This window comes from Frieseomelitta varia, unplaced genomic scaffold (genome assembly GCF_011392965.1).
Source record: "Frieseomelitta varia isolate USP_RPSP 00005682 unplaced genomic scaffold, Fvar_1.2 scaffold_522, whole genome shotgun sequence".
Classification (NCBI taxonomy): domain Eukaryota; kingdom Metazoa; phylum Arthropoda; class Insecta; order Hymenoptera; family Apidae; genus Frieseomelitta; species Frieseomelitta varia.
This window is the reverse complement of record NW_025110282.1, coordinates 762174-775734: the sequence shown is the minus strand read 5'-3', so window position 1 is coordinate 775734 and position 13561 is coordinate 762174. Positions and strand designations below refer to the sequence as shown.

The 13561-nt window shown below is 41.6% G+C and overlaps 1 protein-coding gene across 1 annotated transcript in view; it reads right to left on the bottom strand.

Annotated features, from left to right (window-relative positions):
- Positions 1–11511, bottom strand: part of LOC122533372 (elongation of very long chain fatty acids protein AAEL008004) — a 54321-nt gene extending 42810 nt beyond the window's left edge. The window contains exon 1 of the mRNA XM_043663006.1: positions 11227–11511. The gene's annotated coding sequence lies outside the window, so the exon portion shown is untranslated. The remainder of the gene's footprint in view (positions 1–11226) is intronic.
- Positions 11512–13561: the final 2050 nt, after the last annotated feature.

Genomic DNA, 13561 nt, shown 5'->3' with positions numbered 1-13561 from the left:
AACAAAAAAAAAAAAAGAAAGAGGAAACTAAAGAAACAAGAGGAGAAAAAAAAAAGGGGAAAACGGAGTTACGCTCGCGCTTTTGTATGCGACGCCGATTATATCCGTACGAACGAACGCGCTGCCGCCGTGCCAAGTTGCGGACTGACAGCGGTTACGCTGGCGGATTGCTTTTAAACGAGCCGCCATATTGGTATCGCATCCCTTCTACCTTTTGCGATCCTTCGACTCTTGACGCGAGACCGGCCACCTTCATGGACACTGCGGACAACATTCGTCGCGCACCTCTTGCCGCCCTTCGCGATCTTTCTGCTTTTCTTTCCTACCTGCCGATTATTTCACCTACCAGCCTCCTCCTCCTCCTCCTCCTCCTCCTTCACCTAGAATCTCCTTCGAGAGAAGACTCGACTCGCTCGTCACTCGCTTCGTTCTTCGCCGCCAAAGAACGTGACTCCAAGTTTTTCGAGCAAAACTTGTTGAAAAAAAAAAGAGGAGAATTTTGTTGGTATATATTTCGTAGAGTGGCTGAATCGTGCGCTTATAGAGCAAAAGTTGTTGCACTCCGTTTCGTTCGCTAATCCTTCACGTTCGAGTATCGTTCGAAACGAGGAATAGATTCATATTTCGTAAGTGAATCGTAAGTACACACGCCGAGGGAACTTGTTTCGAATGCTAATCCCTACGAGCTGATTTTGATGAGAAAGTATGTGCACAGATGGTCAAATTGCCATCGTGTGAAGCAATTCTTTTGGGGGAGATTGAAAGATTCGTCGAAGGATGAGTCGTGCGTCCTCTTGTTTAACAATTTCCTACGTGTTTTCACGTTGAATTTAATCCTCTTTGCACATTATGTCTAAATACGTACGTATATCACTATGGTATGGTTAAAATGTCGTTTCCTATTTCCTTCGTATTTACGTTCAAATTACAACCATCTCTTGAGATTATGATGCCGCGGTTTTAAAGCGCTTGTGAAATATATTTTGACTTCACGCGTATACGTAATGTCTTTTCAAAATCATAAACTGCGACGACGACCGGTTCACTTCCAATTCATACGGGTATTTTTCCCTTTATACTCCCTGATTTGTGTTACTTTTTTTTTTTAATTGCCAGCTCGCGTACGCAACTCCACTTTTTCACGATAACATCAGTTTCGATTGTACGATTAGAAAATGTCCTGTTGAAAAGTGAAAGTTGCAGAAATCGTTTGAAATCATATCGACTAAGTAAAGCGACGCGTATAATAGCCTCATCTTTGAAATATCAAGCGTGACTTGCTAAAGATGCATTCCCGTTCCACGTTTCGATCTCGAACGAGCCAATCAAACAACCGGGCGAAGGTTGAAGAGCGAAGAAACGAAGGAGAGAGAAAAAAAGAATACAAAATTTTTCGATTTTAAAATCTATAAATTATTTATAATTTGATCTGATCGTATACATACATTATATTCAAACAAACAAAAAAAAAAAAAAAAAAAAAAAAAAAAAAAAAAAAAGAAACTCTTAATGCGTGCTTTCAAAATTGATTACAATGACGGTGAATGACGTTGTGAAATTTAAATGTGACTATCGAGGAAACACAGTATTGACAAATGTAAATATTACAATGCAGAAAAACGTAGACATTAACAAGTGTCTGCGTTTGATCGATGATCGAAAAGTCGAAGGAAGGTTTCGTTAGTTTGGCCAACGGTGACGAACAATCATCCGATAGATATGATCATGTTCGCGAAATGCGTTTCAAGGAGAAGAAAAACCGAGAGAGAGAGAGAGAGAGAGAGAGAGAGAAGCACGATCGATTTAAAGACTTAAAACGTGTGTACGATCCTTGTTGAACTTGCACGAAATACAAACAGTTCATTTACCTTTCGCTCAGTGTCAATCAAAAAATTGATCGCTAAGCAAATCTTCCCATCCGTACAATATTTCCTTTAACGACTCAATTAGAATCCGAATTCTTCGAGAACTTCGGCGGCCCGACAAATTTACGTTTCGCCAAGTATATCCCCGGGGCAAGGTACACCACTTTGGATTCTTGTTCAACGCCTTTATTATTCGAGTCGCTTCTCGTTCCACGTACTCGAGGAATCGTCCCATCTGTCGGGAACTTTCGACAAAGTGCCGTCGCTTAGAACGCTTCCTCCTTCTTACGGAATGACGACATTTGCCGACGAGTTCACTCGAATCCGATACTGAGTCAAATGTATTATTAATATCGAGCTACGTGACTCTTTGTTATATCAATACCGCGCACCGTGTCCTAACCGTTGTTTGTGAATTAACCGGTTCCGTGCTACAATTCTGAAAAACGATATGTACTGCAACTTTATCGTTTGACAATGAAAATGGCAATGATCGCTGCTGAAATATTGACGACGACGAAATTTCTTAATTATATCTGCCATTTGTGTGTTTGTATTTTCAAGCTAGAACTGCGCTACAGTGTTTTTTAATTTTCGTATTATCGTCTCGTGTATAGTTTGGTTTCGTAGATAGAGAGTGAAACACGAGTCGCGCAATTATAATAGATCGTTTGCTTCTCGTCGCGAGACATACATAATTGTTTGCGCAAATAATATCGAATCTAGAGTGTGCGTATATATTTCAACAATAACTCGAATTTAGATTCATATTTTGACGAGAGGAAACGTATATATGTGTATAAGATTTAAGAACTCTTCTTTTCAAAATATGAATCTAAATTCGAGTTATTGCACTTCGGATTTAATTACTTTAATTTTGAAATTTTTAATTTAATTCAATTTCGTTACTAATCAGTACCATCAGTCAACGACAAATACAACATCGAATCGAATATACATATCTTGACTTTTAGCGATCTAATATAAACTGCTAGGATCATCCATATATAACCAAATAACTATATTTAAAAGTTAGACGAGCAAGTGGCAATGAAAAAATATTTTCTAAACACGAGTTTTCCTTTTATTTCAGATTCCCGCCGCGACTCGCCCCCGATTTATCGCACGATCGTTCCTATAATTTTTCGTAGTTATGAAAAATCCCAAAGGTACATAAATATATGAACATGCCAAAAAGTCATTAATTTCTCTCAGGAAATATACTTGCTCCTCCCGCGCGTGTAATCGTCAGTAATGAAATTCAAGTTCCGCGCGCCAATTTTCGAAAATTCACGGTCCAAGGTAAAATCCGCGAGTGAAAAATCGCATTTAAAAATACATCATCCCCGTTTGCGACAGTGGACGAACTGATTCATCTTTACGTTCTCACGTAAACCAGTTCACTGTCATTTTGATCGCGAACGCGTGGCGACGTACGTTTTCAGAGAGCTCTTGATTGTCAGGGAAGAACACGCTCGATGTCGCGCGCCGTTTCTGTCCGATCGCCAAATCCAGCGAGCACGTAATATGTATCACGGTATGTTTCGCAACGAAGCAACACGCTTTTGACCGGCTTGTGATGCAACTTCGTTGCTGCTTACTTCAATTTTTCACTGTGTCGTGCGTGTCTCTGGCGATGGTTCAGGCATTTCCAAAAATCCATCGACCCGACCATTCGGTCTTCTTACGACCGATTTTATCGGGCAACGATCGAGCGACCTTGTGTATTCCATATAAAGACCGAAATCATCAGTGATCGACCGGTCATAATTCGAAAAAGAAGAAGAAAAAGAAGAAGAGGAACGACCAGGATGTGACGAAGTTCCAAACTTGTTGGCTGGTCAGGCAGAGAGAAGTTCCTACTTTACGTGTACGAGTATACACGTGTACAATCCGGTTCTCAATCCGTATAATTTTTAATACAGGAACAACGGTGTATCGTCGTTACACGTGTTCTTGTACACGCGTACTTGTACACACTCGCTGAAAAGTCTTGTACTATACGCCTCGATAAGATAAATTCATAACGAGTGATTTTTTTTGCTATTCCTATTGTCAGACATAGCGAAGTCGATCATCCCTAATCTAAGAAAGATATTTTATTTTTTTTATAAATGTCATTAAGATAGACGATAGCATTCATTATGTATGACTATGGCCATGTTAATGTTATAATTGATAATCCAACCGGATAGTCCGTTACAACTAAGAAGAAATGTAATTTATACTATGGTAATTTATACATTGGTATAAAAACCAATGAACTGGAAGATTATTACAGGAAAATAATTAAATAATAAATAATATGTGTATAACTAAATTATAATAATAATAATATGTATAATTATGTTATAATTATAATAATATATTATATTATAATTATAATAATATTATTATAATTATAATTATAATTATATGTATTATATTATTTACTTATTTATGTATTATAAATAAATAACAAATCTCTCGTATAATAATTAAATAATAAATAAAAAAGAAAAGATGCTTTAGTCTCGATACTGAAATTGGCGAAGAATTTGCAAAGCGTTGACGTATCAATAACTATACTGTAAGATGTACAACTTGAAAATTTGATACATTGTGATACACGCGACTTGTAAATATTGTAATTGAATTGACTAGCGTAAAATGTGACAGCTTGAAAATTTAACCACCCGCGATAAATATTGAACATTGAAAACAAAAAGTGTTCCAAGGACTTTCAAGCGGAAGTGAACATGACGCCGACGTAGCTGTACGTCTTCTCGACGACGATGTGCGTCAGAAATAAAGAGACGTCTCGCAAGAGGCGTCAGACGCACATTAAAAATCATTCACTGTACGTGGAACGCTTCTATTTGGAGCGAAACGATGCACATCTCTATCATCAATTACGTTCACTAATAAAAATTACACTGTAAAGTTCTTTTCGTTCAAGTTCACATTTCGTGTATTACCTATCAAATAAAAAAGATAGTCAGATACTTGTATCGTACAGATTATACCAAAGAAAAAAAAAGACGGTGTAACGTTGAAATACACGGATCTCTGGTCCCTCGACACACACACGTGTATTTTAATAAAAAAATTTGACAAAACGCGGCGTATAATTTCCGCGTTTGAAGTCCGAGCGAGCGTATTCTCAAAAAGCAAACATTGCGAAACAAATCATTCGACCAGCGTTCGATCAAGCTATTATAAATTTCTTATTTGCATGAAGTGGAAGAGGAGGCCGGTTTTTGAGGCTGTATTAAGTTCAAGATAGGTTCAAGATCGCGATGGATGCTCGAGGCAAGTGGAATCCCTACGTCACGATCAAGAATTTCGTTAACATATTCACCACGAGCGTCCTTACCGATTAACGATTATTCAAATTCGAAAAAGAACGCGGCTGTGTCGCACGCGTGCCTCCGCTATTCACACTATACATGCACAGTGGCGAGCAACGTGTCTTTGAACTCTCCTTGTGACCTTCCTCCTCTCGATAGTTCCACCCGAATGATCGAGAAATCATGGACTATTGGTCAACAACTTGTAAATTCGTATTCTCTAGAAAAAACATCGATGCGCGTCGACGTTATTTATCTTCTATGTGACAAGATACGTGCAAAACCTACGAATTTACTTAAAGCAAGTGATTTGCCAATTTTTCATTTCTTTCCTTTCCCTTTTTTCATTCTTTCTGCCGAAAGAAACGCGGACACGCAGCGAATACAGAAATTTGCATTCCACTGTCTTTGTCACGCCAGATGTTTAATCGACGTTTGATCAAATAATCAAAATTTGAACATCAGCGCGAGTACATTATTTTTTTTTCTTTTTATATTTGCGATGCACACCAATCGTCATGCAGATACGCTTCCTCAGAAGAGAACATCCACGAAAGGCTCAAATATTTGAAAATTTAGCGTACGAGTTACGTGTACATCGTTTGCCTCTTTCAAATATTTTTACACTACCGAGTGATCGTTGAAGTAAATTCAATTCAATTCAATTAAATGCGCGCGGCGGCATTTGGAGACGAGAAATCTCGGCTAATGGAGCTTCGCGACGACGAGATGAGTTTGATGTTTCAAAGTTTACTCGTCGTTCGTTGTTAAATTTGATTAACGTGTTTTAATAGATTTCGTTGCTGCAATTGGATAACGGATATGCCTCTCGTTAAGAACAGAGGGCTGGCGCAGTGGCGTCGGATTCGGACAAGCCGGGCGAGATTCGGAAACGTGTGTGCCGACAGTCATCACACTTGACTTTCTTTTCAACCCGTTCCCCGTTTATCACACGACAACAACGTTCGATCGCGTGATTCTCTAGTTAATCGAACGATGACAGTTGCAGAGGTAGGTGAAACGGGCGAAAAAACGCTTCATCTCGGAGGGAAACTTTAGCTCTAGTAACCAAGGACGCTTGGCAATTCATTTTATTACCATCGCGTGTCGTTGCACACTTTCTTGCATCAGCAACACGGACGCACAGTTTCGTTTAACGTCGTTTCGTTACGTAAGGCGTGGGACAATTACTCGACGGGCTAATTACCTCTGGACAGATGTTTGAAATACATTAATCCCTACAGATATATGCATATATATATATATATACATATATGGATCAGAAGAGAAAAGAAAGATCAAAGTGTAATATATTCGCCTACATCTAAAATGTACCGGGCAACAAATATTGATCGCTAGTGACATCTAAACACTATCGCGACAAATGCGCCCCGTGCACGTACATATTTCAATAAGACACCCCCGTAGAATTGATCAACTCGGATACTTACTACGTACTGTGCTTGTTCTCTCTCGGGCAGCAACTTGGCGCACGTCTCCTACGAGTTTCGGGCCAGTCCATTTCCCTCGCGTTGCGCGCACGAAAGAATATACATACATACATATATATATATGTATATATATATATATATATATATATATATATATATATATATCGTTCACACGGAACGAAAGAAACGCGACGTGACCCACACGACGAGAAAAAAGAAAAACCACCTGTCCAGAAATCGGCGAACGTGGGCGGTGGTGCGTCAGTGTCCGTGGTTGCGGCAGTGGGCAGTGAATGGACGTCGAAACGCCGAGCAATTGCCGAAGAAGAATTCACGAGGAGCTCTCGCTCTGTGTTTTCCACATGGCACACGACCCAATTCGCTCGATCTTACGTAACCGACACAACGGTTGGATCATTCATGCCCAGCTGATCGCAATACGCGCGCGCCTGCCGCAATTAACGGCCGCGCGCCGCTGCTTTTTCGATTCGCCTTTTCGAAAAAAAACGCGCGCGCGCGAAAGACGCTCGAGAAAAGACACTCGAAATTTCGCACGATCGAACCACCAAACTTTCGTGCTCTCGTCGGGAATTTATTGGACACTGGTGTGTGGTCTGTCACCGGGTCGAACGTGGATGGTACAGCGGCTGGCGGAGCCTGGTTTCCACGGCGCGACGAAATGCAGAAGCACCTTGTCCGGAGACAAAGCGGCGCACTCCGGTTCGATTTTTGTCGATCGACCGATAACAGAGGACCCGCGGTACACAAGGAATTTAGCCTTGGCCTACTGTTTCACTTCAGTTCGAACGAACGAACGAACGAACGAATAAACTGTCGCAGAAGCGTCGAGAGCGTGATCGTGGACAATTTTCGTTGCACAACGGTAGAAACGTGCCTGCGACGTTTCTTTACCGGCTGGCGGGCTTTAATGGAGCGGCTCGTACCGTTTTTGAATCGTGATTAACGCGATCCCGTATGCTCGACATTGTGTCCCGTTTTTTTTCTTCTTTCTTTCTTTCTTTCTTTCCTTTTTCTTTTTTCTTTTTTTTTCAGTCAGCTGATGGATCGCGCCTCGAGGCCTCCTGACCTACATTATTTTTCGCAACGAGGCTCCTCCTCAACCTCCCACCCTCCCAGCCCGCCTTTCCGCCGCGTCGCCCTCTGGATTTTCCCCGAGACTGGCTTCGATTTTCACGAACGCGAGAAACGAAACGGGACGAGGGAAATTACGCAATGACACCTCCGAGAATCCGGAGTCCTACGACGAAAGCGAGGAAGGTAAGAGAGAGAGAGAGAGAGAGAGAGAGAGAGAGAGAGAGAGAGAGAGAGAGAGAGAGTGGGTTTAGGGTTAAACGAAAATTCGACCGGACGATCCTCGCCACGGTCCGCGCAAGGACATCGAGAGGAATTCCTCGACGAACGAGCCACCGGGAGAAAGTTTCGGCATAGAGCCGCGTAGAATTACGCGCCGTCGAAATAATCATTCGTCCGTGCGAATGCTCGCTCGTTTCTTCTCCGTCGTCCAGCGAACTTTACTTTCGCGTCGAAGCTCGATTACGATCGCCAGGCGTAATTGGAGCATTGAACGATCGACGAAACCTACCGCCGCACGTGATCGCTCTGACAAATTTTCGAGAAAACGCTCGACGAAAGCTTCTGCAATCCCCGAGGAAGGATTTTATGTAATCGAAGATGGTTGAAAGAAGAAATTGGCGAATTGATCCAGGTAAGAAACGATCCCTAGTTCGATTCCGCCTTTCTAGCTGCCTGATTCGTCCAAACGGGGGATCCTTGCAAATTTACTTTGTCTCCATGGTGATCATCCAAGGGTAAAGACAAAGGAAAAGAAAAAGAGAGAGAGAGAGAGAGAGAGAGGGAAGAGCTGAAGAATTTTATGTAGTTTTCGATTCTGCGATCCGTGGAATACGTCGAAGGTCTCGCTGTGGAGAAATATCCGCGGATACGCAAGCTGAATGCTGAAAGAATCGATCCAACGATCGACCCAACACGCACACGATCCGTTCTCGCGCGTGATTCACCACTAGAGCTCGTGCATGCTCGTACATGCTGGTAAAAATTATATATTTTTACAAAATACCGGCGAATTCTACCGTGTTTGAGCCTGAAGCCGCCGTTTTTCCCGATTTTACGCGGCTGCATACATAATATTTGTCGTTCGAACGAATGATCGACATAATGAGAAAAATCAATGACAAAAAGAAAAAAAAAAAAAGAGAGAAAAAACAATATTGACGCTTGTTTGATGTATTGAACAGTCGTTTTTACCAGGAATTCCAATTGTCACTCGAATAGATCGTGATTTCCGTGGAATTTGATGAACCAACCAAAGGTAAAACTCACGCACCGTCATCGTGCATTTTCCTCTCTTTCGACGATAATATTCTTACGAAATTTCGAACACGTTCGCCTTTTGGATGGTCATTGTCTAATGCGTTTTATGCATTTATGGAAAATTTAAAAGCACGCTACAGCCTTCCACGTTTCGAACAGACTAATAAAAAAAGTTCCATTCGATTAAAGGAATGGAACTTTTGGGTAAGTCATTTTTCTGACATCAGATTAAATGTATCGAGAAATGGAAAGGGGAGGGGGGGAGACCCAGAAAATTATCTCAAGTTATTTATTTCCCAAGTTTAAGAATGTTGTGTCTTTCCTGGCTTTTCTTAAAGTGAATAATTTTGTAAAGTTTCGTAAATTCTCCTTTTATCTTCGAAGTCATCGAAGCCTACGTGTTCCATATTCCATGTGGTTAGTTTAAGAAAATATTGCGATTGGATAATAACAGAGCTATTATAAAATGCAGCAGTGTGGTACTTGTTACAGTAATATTTGTCAGGTGAAACACGACTTTTTAATGCTACTTCAATTAGTTTAATTAACTGTAACTAAAACATTAATTTACAGTCTACTGATAACGATATCGGTTTTCACTTCTGGCCGATACTCAAAATTGAAAATTGAAGTTAGAGTGATCGCGAGGATGCTAAACGAGAGAGAGAGAGAGAGAGAGAGAGAGAGAGAGAGAGAGAGAGAGAGAGAGAGAGAGAGAGATCTGATTGACGCTCGCAAATTTCCATTTCCATGGTCATTAACGTCAGCCTTAATTTCGTCGTCGTCGAGTGAATCAGTTTGCGTGCGCAATTGACACGTTGCTCGCTGTTTCTCGAGCCACGAATCGAGAGGCCTCCGTTCGTGGCCTCCGAAAACGCGGAGGCGAAACGCGACTCGAGAGCTACTTCATCTCGCGTGTAAACAAAATTATGCAATTTGATCTAGAGTGAGCGTGCCCGTCAGATTTCGTTTCTCTTCTTTCTTGTTTTTTTTTTTTTACAAATGTCGAAACGTCCTCTCTATTGTCACGAAATCGGTCAATATCTTTCTACATCTTATTGACTCTCCCCCCTTTCGATTTTTCCTAACGATTTACAACACACGCGCACTCGAGGCAAAGTATCGAAGTTTCTCGCAACAATCTCGCCGGGTTTCAGCGGCCATGTATGTACATCGTTCGTTTCGTAACGAAGTGCACGCGTGGTTCTTTTTCTTTTTTTTTTTTTTCTGTTTCCGAATACTTTTGTCGTCGACGTTACTGAATTTGTCCTTGTTCTACTAGAAAATATCGTTTACACGCTGTGAATTAATGAAACATGAAGCAGAACGAGTGGCCGGGTGTAATTTGCTATAATAGGTAATTAATAAGTATTTTACTGGCAACATGAAACACTATATGAAACTGATCATGCATTATGCCTGGGTTGGATATAAATTAATGAACGTTAATTAAGACTAGCTTTGCTTTAATGTAATGTACCAATTGAGGTGTCGTTAGCTATCCATATACGAGCGTATTTAAATGGACGCCGTCACCGTCTTACGAATATACCAAATTCGTAAACTTCAACGATTGAACAATTGAAATCATCCCATCGCACCGTAATAAAAAAAATAAAAAAGGTTCCCATCGTTCGTTGCACGTAACATGAACCACTTGCGCTGGTAACTGATTGCGGACCATAACGAGTGACCAAACCGTATACAATAACTCGTCGCTTTCTTTTTGAACTCGTCGGTATCACCGGATAGAAATTATTGAGAAGCAACAGACTTATCATTTGTTTTGCCCGGGTTATACTTAAATATACTTAAAACTGGAAGAAATGTGGCAATTTTGGGACAAAAGAATTCTCACGTCGTTCCAGCGCAAGAGGTTAAAGTTCACAATATTAAATCAACGTGAAAACGTCCACCTGTCGATTTAACGCGAAGCGTAATTCTATTCAGCTGCCTGGCGAGTATCGAATACCTAAAACGTTACTCGCTACGAGCGCACGTATATCAATAGTTCGTAAACGCGCGCGCCGAAGCACGTGCGCCTAACCGATCTGAACCATCTTCACCGGGATCGTCCAATGGGTTGTCAGTCGTAAGGGGCTCGATTCATGCGCAAAGTCAGCTGCGCAGCATCGAGATTCCACGAGACGCGAGCACGCTTAGATCATGGTGCCTCGGACACACCGGCGTACCGAATAAAATCAGCTGATCGAAATAAACGTTACTCACCAGTGGCGTGCAGGCCGAACGAAAGAGATGCGGACTTCCTCACTTGTTGCGTCGCTCGACCGTATCCTGTGTCCTTTATCCGTGTCCTGCTGTGTGTCGTTTCTTTTTCTTTCTTCCCGCACGTCAATAGGAACCTCACTTGCCCGAGCGAACACGGTGTGCCACGCCGGCCAGACTTTCGATAGATCCGGTTAAAAATATATACAGGGCGGGGCTCGAGGCGGAGATGCTCGAGCTTGCTCGACGATTCTTCCTCCTTCTCGTAGCGTGTTACGCGCTACTCTCATGCCGCGTATTCACCACCGTGCGATATCATCGTCATCATGCCGCGAGATCGACGTACGTTTTTTTTTTTTTTCTCTCTCTCGTGTTCCTCTGACGTCCTGTAGCGCGCTACGAGTTTCGTCGTTGCACTGAGAACCGCCGACAGGCCCGTAACTACCGGCCGCAGCGCCCGGGAGCGCGAGAGGCCTAAATTTTTTTTTCACCAATAACAAACGTGAAACGTGCCAGTGCGATGATGTGGGACTCGTTGTTACGATATCGGCGCCTGACGAATTCGCGAGAAAGCTTGAAATTTTACGTGGTTACGCAATCAGATTAGGAGGATTGATCGATAACGATCTGAGACATTTTCATTTCGTAGTTTACGTTGCGAAATATCGCGAGCCAGGCGTGTGCACACGATCATCGTAAGAAATTCGAATGCTCGTCCTTCTATTTTCGTTATTGCGGCAACGAACACTTTCCTTCACAGAGAACGGTCGGTTATGTAAAAAAATTGTTGTATGAAAAACCAACCGAATCGACACAGAATTAAACGTTTTTAATGAAACTTCTTTCACTGTTCTCACGTTACGCTTCGGATTCAAAATTCAACTCGTCGTCGGCTACGTAACATTGCCCTCGCGATACGCACCTGTGTTGTGTCTATGATCTCGTAATTCCTTGTATTATCTCTCGTATTATCTGGGCGGGCTCTGTAGCGTGCCGCGTGTCATACCCGTCACACCGACATATTGTTTACTCGCAAGTTTCTTTAAAAGATTCAAGAATAGCTCGGTGAGATTGTTGAATGGCTGTTGCAAATTTTGCAAATCGACGGAGGAAATTGGAATAGGAATTACTTACGCATGGAATAGCAGTGCCACCGTTGTTATTGCAATCGCATGACTGACAGCCACGAGATTTGAATTTCGATCAGAGTCAATCTCTCACTGTACCAGCATTTATTCATTTTGCATTGTATGGAAAATTCAGTACGTATTCACGGCCTATCACTCACGTCACGTGTCGAACGTAGGAAAAGCATGCTCCGGACTAATTGGATTAGAATACCAGATCACGTTTAATGAACACGGTGTTTGTTGAAACGATCTTGCACAATTTTTTTTCTTGACAACGTCGCGTCCTTTCGAGCAACGGCCGCAACGGACATGCCACAATTCGTGTTCCGTTCAATCACGATACATCGGATCGATATATCTCGACGTCAGATCGATACTAAAGTCGATATATCAATTTCAAATTCAAATTTTGTGAACCTAACCCGATGAAAATTGTAGCACTTAACGATAACGTGTATTTGGTGTATTTATCTGTGTCGTATTTTCATAACTGTTCATTGTTAAATATAAAACGTAAATTTCCAATTAACATAACCTACCGTTGTCGTGTCGCTTCGATTTACTGTCTTTTACTTTTCAATTTCATCTCGCGCACGGAAATTTTCACACGGAGAATTGTGAAACGAGGCTATTCACCGTCTGAACGTCATCGTAATTTAGCAAAACGTTTAGCAACGATCGATCTCGATGGTAACATTAAACGCATCGTATTTCACTGCGTGCGATGGACGTTCAAATTTTTGTGTGAAAAATGCCAGCGACATCACTCTGACGAGAGTTTGAGATAAAACATGCCATAATGAAATAATAGCCTAGTATATTACGTTAAATGTACAAATACAAGAGAGCTTTCCTTCTCGCTCGATTCTAATCAAGATCTAGTCGTTATTTACCTGTTGTTTCTCAAACAATTCACTCAGCAATGATAACAGTGAGAACCGTTTACAAGGGGTGTGTCGATCATCAAATAAACAGACACTGATTTCCCTGTGTTCATGGCTGAAGGCAACTCGCTCCTTTTTAATTCACTTTATTCTCGTGTAAGTCTCCCCAATTATGTACAAAAATATAATGAGAATCAATAATCATTACAGAGTTCGTAACATTAGGTAGGTACATGACGACGTGTGTGTGTGTGTGTGTGTTTGTGTGCTCTTGCCTTCTCTTGGCTTGTGACACTTTTTCTTTTCTTTTCTTTTCTTTTTCTT